Consider the following 13,728-nt stretch of genomic DNA (forward strand, 5'->3'; position numbering starts at 1 on the left):
TGACAACCTCTAAGCGTAATGGGAATTTATTAAGATGATTTTGTTCTGGTTTTCTGTGCTGAAGATATCCTAGCATTTTTTTTTCTGGAACATGAACATTTTTCTGAAATATTTCCTATAACGTAAACATGAAGATCTAGCTCTTTAACCAAGGATGGGCAGTTAAAGCATGTGATTACAAAGGATAAAATGCTAATGAATATGAAGAAATGTACTTTCTTTGAGGCAGTTGTCACTTCATAAAATTCACGTTTTCAAGAAGCATGCACATATGGTCATATAACAAAGGGATTTTAGAACATTCGTGCTACTGCAATGAAGCTAGCTATTGTACAGTTCTAGTTTCTTTTTTTCTTTTTTCTAGAAATAATAATATTTAGGAAGTGGATTGCTGGTGTCAACGGTTTACAGGCTCAGTTCTGTGACCAGCAGGGTGGAGGGATTTCGCAAAATCTGCACCTTTGGAAAAAGGGAACAGGGGACCCCAAAATAATTAAAAACAGCAGCAACAATCTGAGGAGAAACAAACTAATTTACTAAATATAGTATCTTCATACTATATTTAGTATCATGGAACTTCATGACACTGAAGTTCCATGACACTTAGATCTCTCTAAAATCTGTCCCAAGCCTCTCCACACTCCCCGCCACTCTCTGGCTTTGGGGAAGGTTTCCTCAAAATATGATAAATACAAATACTGAGTGAAATGATGAGCAGTACATTCAGGGAGATTAACAACGTGATCAGATGAGCATTCAAAAACTGGATAAAGGATTCAAAAGAGAGACTGGGAACCTGCTTAGAAATCCCAAGTTCTGTAAAATTAGCGGCTCCCTCTGCAAACAGGTTCAAAAGAGAAAGCGGAATCATTTTTTTTTCTCTTTACAGAAACAAGATAGCAGTGCTCAAGTTTACAAATATCACAGAATATTGGCAGTCCGCCTGGACTTTCAAGGTCAAGTTTTCAGTGAGCACCTGTGAAAGAGGTAAACTTTCCCAACGAAACTCTGAGAGCAGAGAGAGATTCGCTCTAAAAAGCTAAAAAGCAGCTTCTGCCCGCATTCTCCATCAAGAATGTCAATGCTTTACGGGCTGTTTCGGCCCAGTTCCGTGACCAGCGGAGTGGAGGGAATTCGCAAAATCTGCACCTCCGGAAAAAGGGAAACAAGGGACCCCAAAATAATTAAAAACAGCAGCAACAATCTGAGGAGAAACAAACTAATTTACTAAATATAGTATCGGAATGGAAGATAACACACCATAATACAATATAATTAGAATTCAAGCTAATAAATCGAATATAATGAGAGAGAGAATGGCCGAAAGGTGGATAGGCCTCACCATAACACAGAAGTGAGATGCGCAGTCCAGTTGAGCAGCAGGGAGACGAAGAAGAGCAGACGAAGAAAAGCGCATCAGGTGACCTTGCCAGGAGTTTTATCTTCTCTCTGACCTCAAAGCCCCATGGAGAATGTAGTTCTTCTCTTCCAGACAGGCACCTGGAACTCGAGCATTAACAGTTAAACTCCCAGTGCACTACATGATGTTATGATATGGAATACTGATAACCAAAAATCGTAAAACCATGACACACTTGTAAGTAATTACATATTCTACATAACAAGAATTTATTACGTAGATTTTTTTTCTGTATAGTAAGAGATAGAAGAAATATTTGAGACTTCCCTTAATAATATATCTCAATAGTGTTACAAGTATTCAAATGAGAAAGTATCTCTTCAGTTTTCTTAATGGCCAATGGCTATTTCCTACAAGAGTGGTGAGAAGAATTCAAGATGGTGCAAAATAGCATGAAGGCCCAGTTTACGGTCTATCACCACAATGAAAACGACTACAGATAATTATGATCAATCACAGCTAAAATACTTCAATAGTACCTTTAAAAATTGTGAAAAAAGTGATATGTTTTTAATTGTTTAGATTTTCATTCAGAAGAACAACAATACTTTTCCCATTATATTGCCCTTTCACTTGCTCCTGATTTCCTGTAAGACCACAGGCAGACAGTATGACTACTGCCAGCTTTTGTATGAGTAGCTTACTACAAAATGTTCATTTTTAATCATGCACTGCGTGGCTTTTTGTTATCCTCCGGGAAGTATATGATGAAAAGACGGCATTTCTCTTTTTCTGGCACTACTGCTGGTATTTAATATGCAGAGATAAGCCCTTCTGCAAACAAGAAAACACACTACCTGTGGTAACAACATAGCGCCTACTTATTTTGAAGCAGCCCAAAAAGAAGAGCTGTGTTCCTAGTTAAGTGTCAGGAAACCTTAAACGCAGAGTAGACAAGTGTTTGCTGAAAACAATTCAGTAATCTGAGAAAATAATATGTTTTCTATATATTTGCTGATTCTACCAAAATATTTCACTAATATATTATTTATTGAGGGTTCCAGCTATAGTGGACACAAAAACTTACACTTTACTTTATATTTTCTTTTCAAGATAGTACTGAAATTTAAAGATTCCAGCACAAGAGAGTGTCTCAGACACAGACCAAAGTTCACAAACTGCACTGATAAACAAGAAATTGAAAATAAAACAACATCTGGAAACCTTTTTTCTTCCCTATCTCACACATTAAAAAAATAATTCCAACTCATATGCATTTCACTTTCTTTATTCAGTCTATTCTTCCAGAGTTTCTTCATCTACCTGAGCATAATAAATAACAGTTCTCTTTTTAGAAGAGAATTTCAGTGGTTTTTATTAGTGACTGATATTACACATTCCAGTTACATATAGGTATTCACAACAACATTTCTGTTCAGACTAACATTTCAAATAAAGCCATAATAAGATTTCATTATACCAGTGGAAAGCATTTAATGAAGTCTGATTTCTTAGATCACTTCACAACATGTTAAAACCCACTAAAATCACAGACTGTTTTCATACTTCAACTGCAAACAAGTATTCCAGAACATTCTTTATGTATGAAATGACATACATACTTCTGATGCTGCACAGAGAGAAAAATATGGCTTCCTATTTACAGACACTACCAACATATGATTTTCAAGGATTAATTTTTTAACTTATACACATTTTCATCATACTTGGAGAGCTAAGTGTTAAATCCTGTTTGTCTATTCTTTTAAAAAATGTTAGATCATATGAAAGCATAAAACGATGAAATTAAATCAGCACTAGTAAGCATTGTTGACCACTTGCCAATCATTTGGAATTAGATATTTCTATCCTGCGTTCTCACTGCCTTCAGAATCTGTTCAAGATAAAGGTCAAGCCAGTAAGTAATATATCATCTAGTATTCCATGCTATTTAATTATAGTTAACATACATAGTGATAGATGCCATAATCCTTTTTTTTTATTCCAACATTTACTTGGTCCTGTATTTCTTGGCTTTATGTTGCTATTAACAAATATTTAAACAGTAATTCTGCTGAATAAGACCTGATTGTATTCAGTGTTGCACAGATGCAAATCAAAAAGATGCTATCTGCCATGGAGAGCATCTAGCAGGGTAAAGATAACATATAACAGATGAGTATTGAGAGTTGCACTGGACAGCTAGAGATGCAGCAGCCCAGGCACTCCTAAGATTTTTCCTGTAAATATAGAAAGGACACTCACACTGTTGCTCTAAGGAGACCAAAGAAGTAGCTTTACTGATACTTAACAATGAGTTCTATTTAGTGCTAGGGTATAAGACATCACAACAAAATTATTAGTTTCCTGTTGAACATTTTAGCAGCTGGCTGATGGATGCTGGCACCAGGGCCTAGGAGCTGAGCTACTAGTACACATGGGATTAGGCAAGGACATTAAGACATTGCTTATAGACCTCCGAGGGTAATATAAGTTGGTTTCTGCTTGAAGAGACAGGGAATAGGAAGTAGTGACACTGTCACAAGTTAAACCAACAGCCTATGAGGAACCATTCCTCTTTAATAATAACTTCACTGTCTCAGTTCAAAAGAAAGTTACAGAATCATAGAACTGTAGAAGTTGGAAAGGACCTCTAGAAATCCTTGAATCCAATCCCTCTGCTAAAGCAATTTCCCTACAGTAGGTTACACAGGAAAGTGTCCAGATGGGTTTTGAATATCTCCATAGAAGGAGACTCCCAACCTCTCTAGGCAACCTGTTCTAGTGCTCTGACACCTTCAAAGTAAAGAAGTTCTTCCTCATTTTCAGAGAGAACTTTGAGTGTTCCAGTTTGTGTTCATTGCCCTTTGTCACTGGGCATCACCAAAAGGAGACTGCTTCTATCCTTGTGATTTCTGCCCTTCAGATATTTATAAGCCTTGATAAGACAAGGACAGTAGTTCAAGAAAGCTCTAGATGTTCTTAAGTCCTCCCTACAGAAAGATCAAGTGGTGTCTCCAAGGCCACGTGGAAAGTCCAGAAGAGCAAGAAGTTCTTGATCCCAGTTCCAAGTTTATAGGTGCCTATTGTAAGATATCATGCCTTTTAGCAGCATATTGTTAATGTTTTTCCCTTTTAGAAGTTACTGTGCTATTTAAAAATTCTGTGGTTTTTTATGTTTGTATGTTCCAATATAACATTAAACTTGGTAAAACACAAGTTTCACTATTTACTCACCTGAGCAAAAGTAGAAGTTACCAAAAATTACTTTGTGTTTCATGGTTCAAAAACGAGTGGTGGTTTAGGACATTCAGTACCTGTAAGACATACTGCCTCTTGTTCATGCCAACCACGTACATCACTCAAATTTGAATATGGTAAGTTTGTTTAAAATTCCCATGCAAGTGAAGATCCAGGGGAAAATATGTTGAGGCCAATGAAGTCTCTTGAGTGATGGACACTCGATCAGGGCTTGAATCCACATGGTATTACCCCAGGGTACAGCATTTACTGCAGATTACAAGTGTGTCTGTTATTGTCATTGCCTGGCCATCTGAGTCAATTGGTAAATATGTAAACAAGGATGTGAAGTAGCAAATGATGCAAATGAAACAAGAAAAAATGCATTGGGTAAATATGGGTGCAGGTTTCTATGTACACAACATGATGCACTTCACCGAGGCATATGCTTCAATATACCACCAAAAATTACTTAAACAGGTCTTTGCTCAACAAAACATACTGCATTTTTTTTCTATTTTATTCAGCAAAATGGATTGATCTTATTTATCAGAAATGATTTTCCTTTTCAGCACAAATAAAGTATATTTATGTTCCCTGTTTTCAAAAAGAACATGGAATGAAGAGGAAGGAATAGAGCTGGGACGCAGAAAAACATGGAAGATCGCTTCAGGTGTGTATGTTAGAGAAGAATCTACACTGTTAACTCCATTTCCTTCTGGAAAACATTGGGATGATTCAGTTTTTTATTACTGAATTTTGCTTACCAGCTCATATAATCTAATTATAAGTTATAGGCTTGTGATTTAATATTAAGACACTATTCAGGTCTTGTCCATGTTTTAAAGATCTTAGACTGTGTATTTTTAGAGACTAAAATCAGCTGTTAGCCAGAGATCTAGACATATTTTGTAGTCCCAGGATTATTAGTTATGAATTAACATTTATTACCACCACGGAACACTTGATATCTTATGGAAACTGAATTTGTACTGATAACACTGAAAAAAACTGAGCATAAATAAATGATAGACAGTAGATTTTCTCCATGTCTTAATTAGAAGTAAGGGATAACAGCTTTATAGGAATATTTGAGGTTAATAATAAGTGGAAAGAAAGCTATGTAAGGTAGCTGATTCACAGTATTATTTACATTAAGTCTTGGCAAAAACAATTATGTTTGTTCTTCCTGTAGTTGTCCAGATTTGACTACAGCTCTTCACAGCTCATGGAGATCCCTTCAACCTTAAATTACATTCACAATCCTAATTCATGAATTCATATTTATCACCCTAAAGCACAAGACAGTTCAGTGACCCAAATTCTAACCAAATTCCAGTAGAAGTGAGTCTGGACCTTAGAAAAGCATCCTGTAAATATCTGCCTTCTTCAATGCATTCAATTTACAGATCTGCTGACCATTTAACCCACCCACTGCCTTGTTTATGGAAGCAAATGAATGATTTCATTTGATGAGCTGAAAGATGCAGGTTGGAAGGGAAACTAGAATAATGCTGCTAACATACCACTTTTCAAACAGAAGTACTCCATGCCTTTAAGTGAATTAAAAGGGAGGATCTCACTCTTGAGGTTAATTACTGATTCTTTCTATAATCGCAGAAGCAACCACCATCATAATTAATGCATTAACATGTTTGTTTTACTGGGATGAGCAATATCCATGTTGACTTTTAAAGCCTGGAATATTGGTTTTGACACTGACTGACTCCAGAGATTTGCAGATGTCTGAGATCTGAAGAGCCTTATTCTCTTCTTCCTTTTCCATTGCATATCGAGAGTAAATCCCTTAAATCAATGGTCTTCAGATCATATCAAACTGCTGTAAGTAGGAAAAGGAATAGGCAAGAACTGAAATGTACCAGATAAGAAGCAAAGCTGTACAAGTCAAATCCCAGTCACTAGGATGGGCAGAACTTGCTGTGCCATCATCCACGGCAAGCTCCCACAAAACATATTGCTCACATTTTAAAATCACAACTACCTTATTTTCATACATATAGCCCATGGGTAATGTAGAAGAATCATGACTTTGTGGTTCAGTGGGAGCGTAGGCTTTGTGCTTGTACCACACAAGGGTCTAACCCACCTCCATCTGACACAGAGATGCTCCCCACCTCGTAGCATTGCTGACACCTATCCCCTAGCTCACTGCTCTGTCCTCACAACCTTGCTGCCTCTGAACTCTCATTAATTCTTACTTTTTGTGGAGAGGGGCTGTTTGAGAGTGTAAATCATCTAAACACTTCCAAAGGACCTGAGGAGCATCTTGTGGCAGGAAAATACAAATGGAGATGATGTGGTGATGCCATACTTGGTCTGGGGTTGGAAAAAAAAAAAAGAGATCTGGCAGAAACAAAGACAGAGCAAGAACTGAGCAGAAATCTTTCCTCGCAGCATTACCACCCCCAGCATTTCCTGGAGACCGTGGTGGAGCTGGTGCTGGCTCACATCATGCCCTTAATCCAGATGTCGTGAACTATTGGTAGAATAGGAGAGTGAAGTTTCCACACCTTTACCTCTGAGGCATTTCCCATAAATTCTAGTGGAAAAAAAAAAAAAAAAAAAAAAAAAGAATCTATGCAGAGACACTGACTCTTGAAAGAGATCTGGTGTGCACAAGCATCATCCTTTCCCTCACCCCCCAGGCGTGTGCAGTGGTGTCAGAGAACCTCTGTCTGCAGGATGTCCCCTCCCTTGCTGGCATCAAACACAATTGCTCTGCGATGGGCAAGCCAAAGTACAGGTCTGGTAACATCTGAGCAAACAGGCAGAAACCTGACACTTGTAAGCTGTTCTTTCCTCCTCAAATCAAAAAATGCTGCAGCTGGAAATTTGATACTTCCTACTTCTGCTGAATGTTTCTCTGCCCTTTGCTAATCCTGCTAGGGCTGGGTGACAGCTGTCTTTGATGCAGCCATTAGGCAGGGGTGCAGTCATCACAATGTGAGCTCTGAGAACCCAGCACTCTCTGCACTCAAGGTGTGAGATCTCACTGCATGGTGGTCAGGAGCACCCAGGCTGCAGCCATCTCAAGCCTCAGGTACACTTAGATATGCAGATTCCAAGTTCAACATCTTTCTGTCTTTTTAGGAGAAGCATTAAGTAGAATAACGGTATGAAAAGCAACGGCAACTTTCAGGTCCAGTCAATTTTTGAAAATCAAATAAAACCAGCTACCGACTCTAAAAGGTGCAGTTTTTTTTTTTTCTTCTTGTTTTTTCTTGTTTTTATTTTTTATTTATTTTTTTTTTTCCCCACGAGATATGCCTGATGTACACTCTGGGTAAAATCCCGTGCAACTAGGAGTTATCCCCTCGCCGATCCCATCCACTGGCTGTATATCGCGTGGCCGGGAGATGCGAGCAGCCAGTAGCCAAACTGTCCCGGGCTGGACACCAGGAGTGAGTGGACACAACAACAAATAAGCAGAAAAAAAAAAAAAAAAAGAAAAAAAAAGAAAAAAATAAGAAAAAGAAAAAAGAAAAAAAAGAAAAGAGCTGAATCACAGAAGTGTTGTCGCCCCTGAGCTCTGAGGCGAAACCCACCGCAGTGAATCACTCAGCTCTGACCCCCCACCCACCCGAGCACGGCGAACCTCCCGGCCCCGACTTCCGAGCCCCCGCCCCGCGGCTCCTCCCTCGCGGCCGCGGCCCCGCAGCCCGCTGGGGCGGAACCGGACGCCCTACAAAGCTCGCACCCGGCAGGGCGGGGGGCAGAGCGGCACTGGGAGGAGGACGCGCTGCTCTTTGGGGTGGCCGCGTCCTTCTGAGAGGAGAAGGAAAGTTCTGCCCCAGCCCCGGTGCCGTCCCGCCGCGTGCTGCCTGCCCCTTTCTCCCTCCTCCTCGTCCCGTGAGGAGCGGCGGGAGATTGGAGGGGTCGTCCCCAAGGTGTCTGACCCGCAGCCGGCGGCTCAGGGAGTGAAACTTTGCTGCTGGGACCGGCGTGAGGCGGCAGAGCGCCTTTCCACGGGGCCGGCAAAGTTTCTCGTGGCTGCCGCCCTCCCACGTCCCCGGCCCCGCTGCTATGGCACCCGCCCATCGCCGCGGGGCGAGCAGCGGGCGGCCGCCTCCGGCTGTCCGCGCGGCGGCGGAGGGGGGGCGCGCAGCCCCCGGTCGGCGGGCGTCCTTCTCCGGGCGGCAGTGACCGCCCCGCCGTCCGCCTGCCTCCGCCCGAGCCTCGCCGCGGATGGGGACGGGCGAGAGGAGCCTCCGCCTGAGCCAGCCGCCGCTTCACCGGAGCGGCCCCATGTCCTCCTCCCCGCGCCTCGCAGCCCCGCAGCGCTCCCCGCCGTGAGAGCGGCGGACGCTCCGCTCCTCCCCGCAGGTAAGCGCTGATGGGTGTGAGGGGTGCTCCGCGTCCCCGAACTTGCAGTGCCTCCGCGGGGAGATCGCTCCCGGCTGAGCTCCGGATCTGGGTGGGCTGGCGGCGCTCCTGGAGCCCTGGGTGGCGAGGGGTCAAGCAGGAGGGGGAGGAGAGGCACACAGGGGAGAGGCACGGAGGGGGATTTTTTTTATTTTTTATTCTTTTTTTTTTTTCTCCCCGAAATAGACTTTGTTCCTCCCTCGCGGAGCCGGCGGCACGCCGGGTCTGCCGCTCCCGTGCAGCTGCTACACCCTCTTTTGTCTGCTTCGGTTCCGGAATACTTTGCGCGCTGCCACCGCCCGCAGCTCTCCGGCCTCGGCAGCTGCCTCAGGGCTTCGCACCGCTGCCTTCCCCGCCCCGAGAAGTTCCCCGTTCGCTTTTATTGCCGCCCAAGTTCGGGTTATCTTCAGCTTTGTTTGAGAAAAAATGGTGGTGTGCTGAGTGCTGAAAGGGTGAAGCGCGGGCACAGTAGGGGGGTTGCACTGCTTCCCTCGGTGGGAGCACACCTCGCTGCTCGAATAAATCTCTCCTCGGGCAGCCAGAAGCCGCTTTGGAGCAGACTTTGAAGCAGAGTGGTCAGGAGCAACTTGGGGGTGCGGAGTGGGCTCTCCTGATATCCCATTGCCACAACCATTGTTGTATTGTCGCTGTATTCAGCAGGCGCGCAGCTGAGGTTGCAGGAGTGCAGCTGAGGTTGCAGGAGTGATGTCCATTGACACCTGGGACTGATTGCCATTAACCACTGCTGTCTGCTTCATACAGAGCTTATAAAAAATAAAACTGCTTTTCCTCTTTGAAGACAAGAGCATTCAGACAAAAGTATTCTCCTAGTGTGTCGTTTTGTATAATATAAGCTTCAAAATAACCTGTGGTCATGTGGTGGACGCTGTACTTATAGTGCTTATGGGACTGAGGGCTGTATCGCTCAAGTCAGTACTGCCACTAAAGCTGATGTAGCCTCTGGCTCACCCTGTTTCGGTGTCAGTACTCTGGCAACTGCTCTGTTATTCTTCATCTGCTAGATGGTACTTTCCATTTGTGAGGGAAACCAAGTGAGTACCCAGATAGAAGCAAACAGTGCGTTTCTTCCATTAATTGTGGGTTGTTGTTGGTTTTTTGTTTTGTTTTTTTTTTTTTTGTACTCCTTTGTAGAAGGTACAAAGAAAACCTGAAAATCTTATTTCCACTGAAAGTAACTTGAATTATTTAGCAATGAAGCCAAAAGGTATTTTGAGTTTGGAACATTTTAATGTTCTTCTAGCAAAATACTTGCTAGAAGATAACTTAGACAGTTTTTTTGACAGTAATTGGAGACATGGGAAAAGATGTGTGGTAGGTAAGTAGCAGTTTAAGAAACAAAATCATATATGATTTTTATTTTCATAGCAAGTTCGTTGCTCGTTTGATTTGCAACAGTGATCCAAACGAAAGCTGGAAAAGGAATAATGCAGGAGTTCAGCACACTAGAATCATTTTATTCCATGTATAGAAACAGTTTCATGTACAGAAATCCAATACAGTCTCACTGGAATTGCAGCAGAATTCATTTTTATGGAAGCTCTGTAATCAGATTATAAGTGGTGGGCTGTCTGAATTTAATCCTGTAAAGTAAGGACTGAGTGAGCTCTGTTCTTGAAGCACTGCAATGTATGCTGACCCTCAAACAGGTGAGTAGTACCAAGATACATCTCTAATGATTACTGGTGGTTTATGTTCTTTGCTTAGAACAATAGGCCAGTACCTCTATTGGTAACTCCATTGAAACTGTTCACTAGTTTAGCAGCATTACTGGACCTTTCCTGGATCAAGCTGTATTGTGATAGGTTCTGCTTCCATTTTCTTGAATACTAGGCGTGTAACACAAAACACCTATGCTATACACAAGTACTCACCTCAGCCACATCTTGTGGGTTATATGGTCTCGATTGACTCATGCCTTTCCGGGAACAAAAGGGGGGAAAAAAAAGTGAAAATTAGTTAAGGACTAGAATGTATGTAGGAAACAGCAGGAGGAGACTGTTTTCATAGTTTGTTCAGTGTATTTTAGGAGCCAAAAATCTGAAATGCTGAAGATCTGTGAAGACTTTGAGTAGAATCATTGAAACCAGATAAAGGTATGATATAAGAAGTATAAAACCTATGAGTTGCTGTCATGAATAGCTTCCTATTTTTTATTTTTTTATTTTTAGAATGCTGTCAGTCTTGTCTACGATAGCAGTAGAGCTGTAGTGGAAATAAGAGCTTGATATCTTAAGTAGTGATGATGTCTACACTTGACTTGGTGCCATTATACTTTTTTTAAACAGATAAATTACTTTTGCCTACAGGTGTTTGATCTCGTGGTGTTGGAAGAAAGAGAAAATTGCAAATCACTTTTCAGCGTGCAGGAACAGATACTGAAACTAGGATTTGTTTGTGAAAGCATGGACATCTTGTCCCAATTTAGATCCTGTAAGATGTTTCAGATGCTGGCATGCAGCTGGCAAAGAGAATGTAAGGAGAACCTGACCACTCGTAGAAAGGTAGCTAAAGGCCAGATAGAAAATCCAATTAGATAATCTTTATGCTACCATTGTACACAGAAGCCTTTAAAAGGACTTGAATCTGTTTTGCAGAAACCTTGTAGTTAAGATTTGTGATGCTGCAATCTGATGGATGTGGAAAGATATCCCAAATATGCCATTGCTGTGAGGATTCAGGGAGGTTCTTCTGGTATCTGTTTTCCAGCAAAGTCTTTGTACTGCTTCCTGCTCTGCGCCTGCCTTATGTTGCTCAAGTAGTAATGAATAGTAATCAATAACGTAATAATTCTTAGAACCTTCTTAAAAGGTTCATGCGTATCTCTTTCTTTTAAAACATACGCACATTCTTGGTCCACTAGAAATGGTAGGCATTGAGTTAGTGCTTTTGTTTTAAAATAAGAATTAAGTAAGGAGAAATTTCAGCTTTTTTCCCTTACTAACACATTGCCCACACAATCTATGGGTAATTAGGTTCTTAATAAGTGGATTGTAGATTGCACGGAGAGGTGAAATGCTGACAGAGCTAGTGAATGAAACTGCTGAACAGATGTTTGGCACAGCTGTTACCCTACCCACTAGTTTTAGTAGTCTTCATTTTGTGGAGTTGGTGAGAATAAGCATTGTTCTCAATTTCCTTCTTGGGACTACAGTCTGACTGTACAGAAATTTTATTCTTCTGTTCCACTCCTAGTAGCTTCTATTTGACACACGGTTCAGTACTTGCACTGTCACTATATTTGTAGTCTCTTCTCATCTCAGTGTACCCCAGCAGGAGCAGATGAGGTAGACCTAATGGCTGAACACAGTACTGAAATATTCAGGCTATACTGGCTGGTCTTCTCATATAGATGTAATTACATTATCCTACCAGAACTTTATTGTAAGATCAGTGGTTTTAAACTTTGTGTTTTTGCTTGGCTACTTTTCCTTAAAAATCAAATGTTTTTTTTTTTTTTCATAACAAAGCTGCTTGTAACCTTTCATCTACAGTACTGACACAGTGTGTTTGTATCACTCAGTATTCTTATTTTGATCTTTTGATAGAAACATTACAAAGAGCATTTGGTTCTTTTTGAAAATAATTCAATAAGCAGAAGATGTGAAAAGGGAGGATAATTTTCCTTGAAGTCATCGTATCTATTTTTTCCTGTTTCATGCTAGGAAGGTTTGTTGTAGCTGAAAAAGTGTGCCAAAGAAGCGCAGAGCCACCTAACCAAAACTGAGCACCTGAGGATCTTGTCATCTTCAGTGAGATCCAGCAAAGAGTTTGGGGAAGGTAATGCCAAAGCAGACTGGTGGGAAATGAAGCTGTGAACTGCTTTTATGTGCACAGTCACTGGGAGTTGTTAGGAGGAATGTTAAGCAGTTGTCGCTTCACTCTGTGGTGTCCATTCTGATAAACATCTCATTATTTGTATCCCACTGGAGTTGTACTCAATTATTCTTTTTATTTTCCTCCAATTAATTTAAGTAGAATCAAAGGGCATTTTTTTCCTACATTTGTTTCATTTCTGTCCCACCGAGCTTCACAATGATACTCTTACTGATTCTGAGGAATGAGGATTTGATTGTTTCCACTTCAGATGCGAGCTCTAACCAAGCAGATCTTAGAAATCACCAGAGATGGATGACATAGTGTAAGTTATTCTCACTGCCACTAGTTTAAAGGCAGAGAACTCAAGAAGAAAAGTCTCCTTTTATGACTTTATTTTTTTCTTCTTAGCTGTTTCACAAAGATCATTGGACATCCCAGTTTGAAAACCCTTGAGTAAAAAGCGTTAATATTTGAGCATTTTGAAACTGTATATTTCCATAAATTCACTCTGGCTGTGAAAGGGGAAGGTCGTTTTCAATGAAAGTTTGATGCAGTTGGGCACTAACGTCCTATGACTGGTAGGAATTGTTTAGCAGCTTTTAATTCTTTAATTCCAAGCAGGAGAGGTTTCCACTTTAATACTTTTGACTTATGCTGGGATCTGTGGCATCAGCTGAGGGAGCAGATATGAATTTGAAAGATGTGGTTTAGTGATTTACAATGATGGCAGCATAACTTCCCCACTAATGGGGGAGGGGAAACTCCAAAGGTCACTTTGATTGTTGTTTTTTATTTTTTAACCATCAAAGCAGATTAATTAGGAGGCAGTTAAGAACCTTTACTTAGTCTTGATGAATTTGGTGTGATAGTGATAGCAGTAATAGAATTTGATTTTTTTTTTTGTTTTC

The 13,728-nt window shown here is 41.1% G+C and overlaps 1 protein-coding gene across 7 annotated transcripts in view; it reads left to right on the forward strand.

The window, feature by feature from the left end:
- Positions 1-8,702: 8,702 nt before the first annotated feature.
- TMEM200A (transmembrane protein 200A) overlaps positions 8,703-13,728 on the forward strand; it is a 60,024-nt gene continuing 54,998 nt past the window's right edge. For 3 of the 7 annotated variants that reach the window (XM_052671419.1, XM_052671444.1, XM_052671460.1), the window contains exons 1-2: positions 8,703-8,944; positions 9,170-12,781. The gene's annotated coding sequence lies outside the window, so the exon portion shown is untranslated. The remainder of the gene's footprint in view (positions 8,945-9,169; positions 12,782-13,728) is intronic. The other 4 variants (XM_052671461.1, XM_052671453.1, XM_052671428.1 and 1 more) reach the window with 3 other exon arrangements.

Source organism: Tympanuchus pallidicinctus, unplaced genomic scaffold, assembly GCF_026119805.1.
Source record: "Tympanuchus pallidicinctus isolate F22 unplaced genomic scaffold, pur_lepc_1.0 scaffold1, whole genome shotgun sequence".
Taxonomy (NCBI): domain Eukaryota; kingdom Metazoa; phylum Chordata; class Aves; order Galliformes; family Phasianidae; genus Tympanuchus; species Tympanuchus pallidicinctus.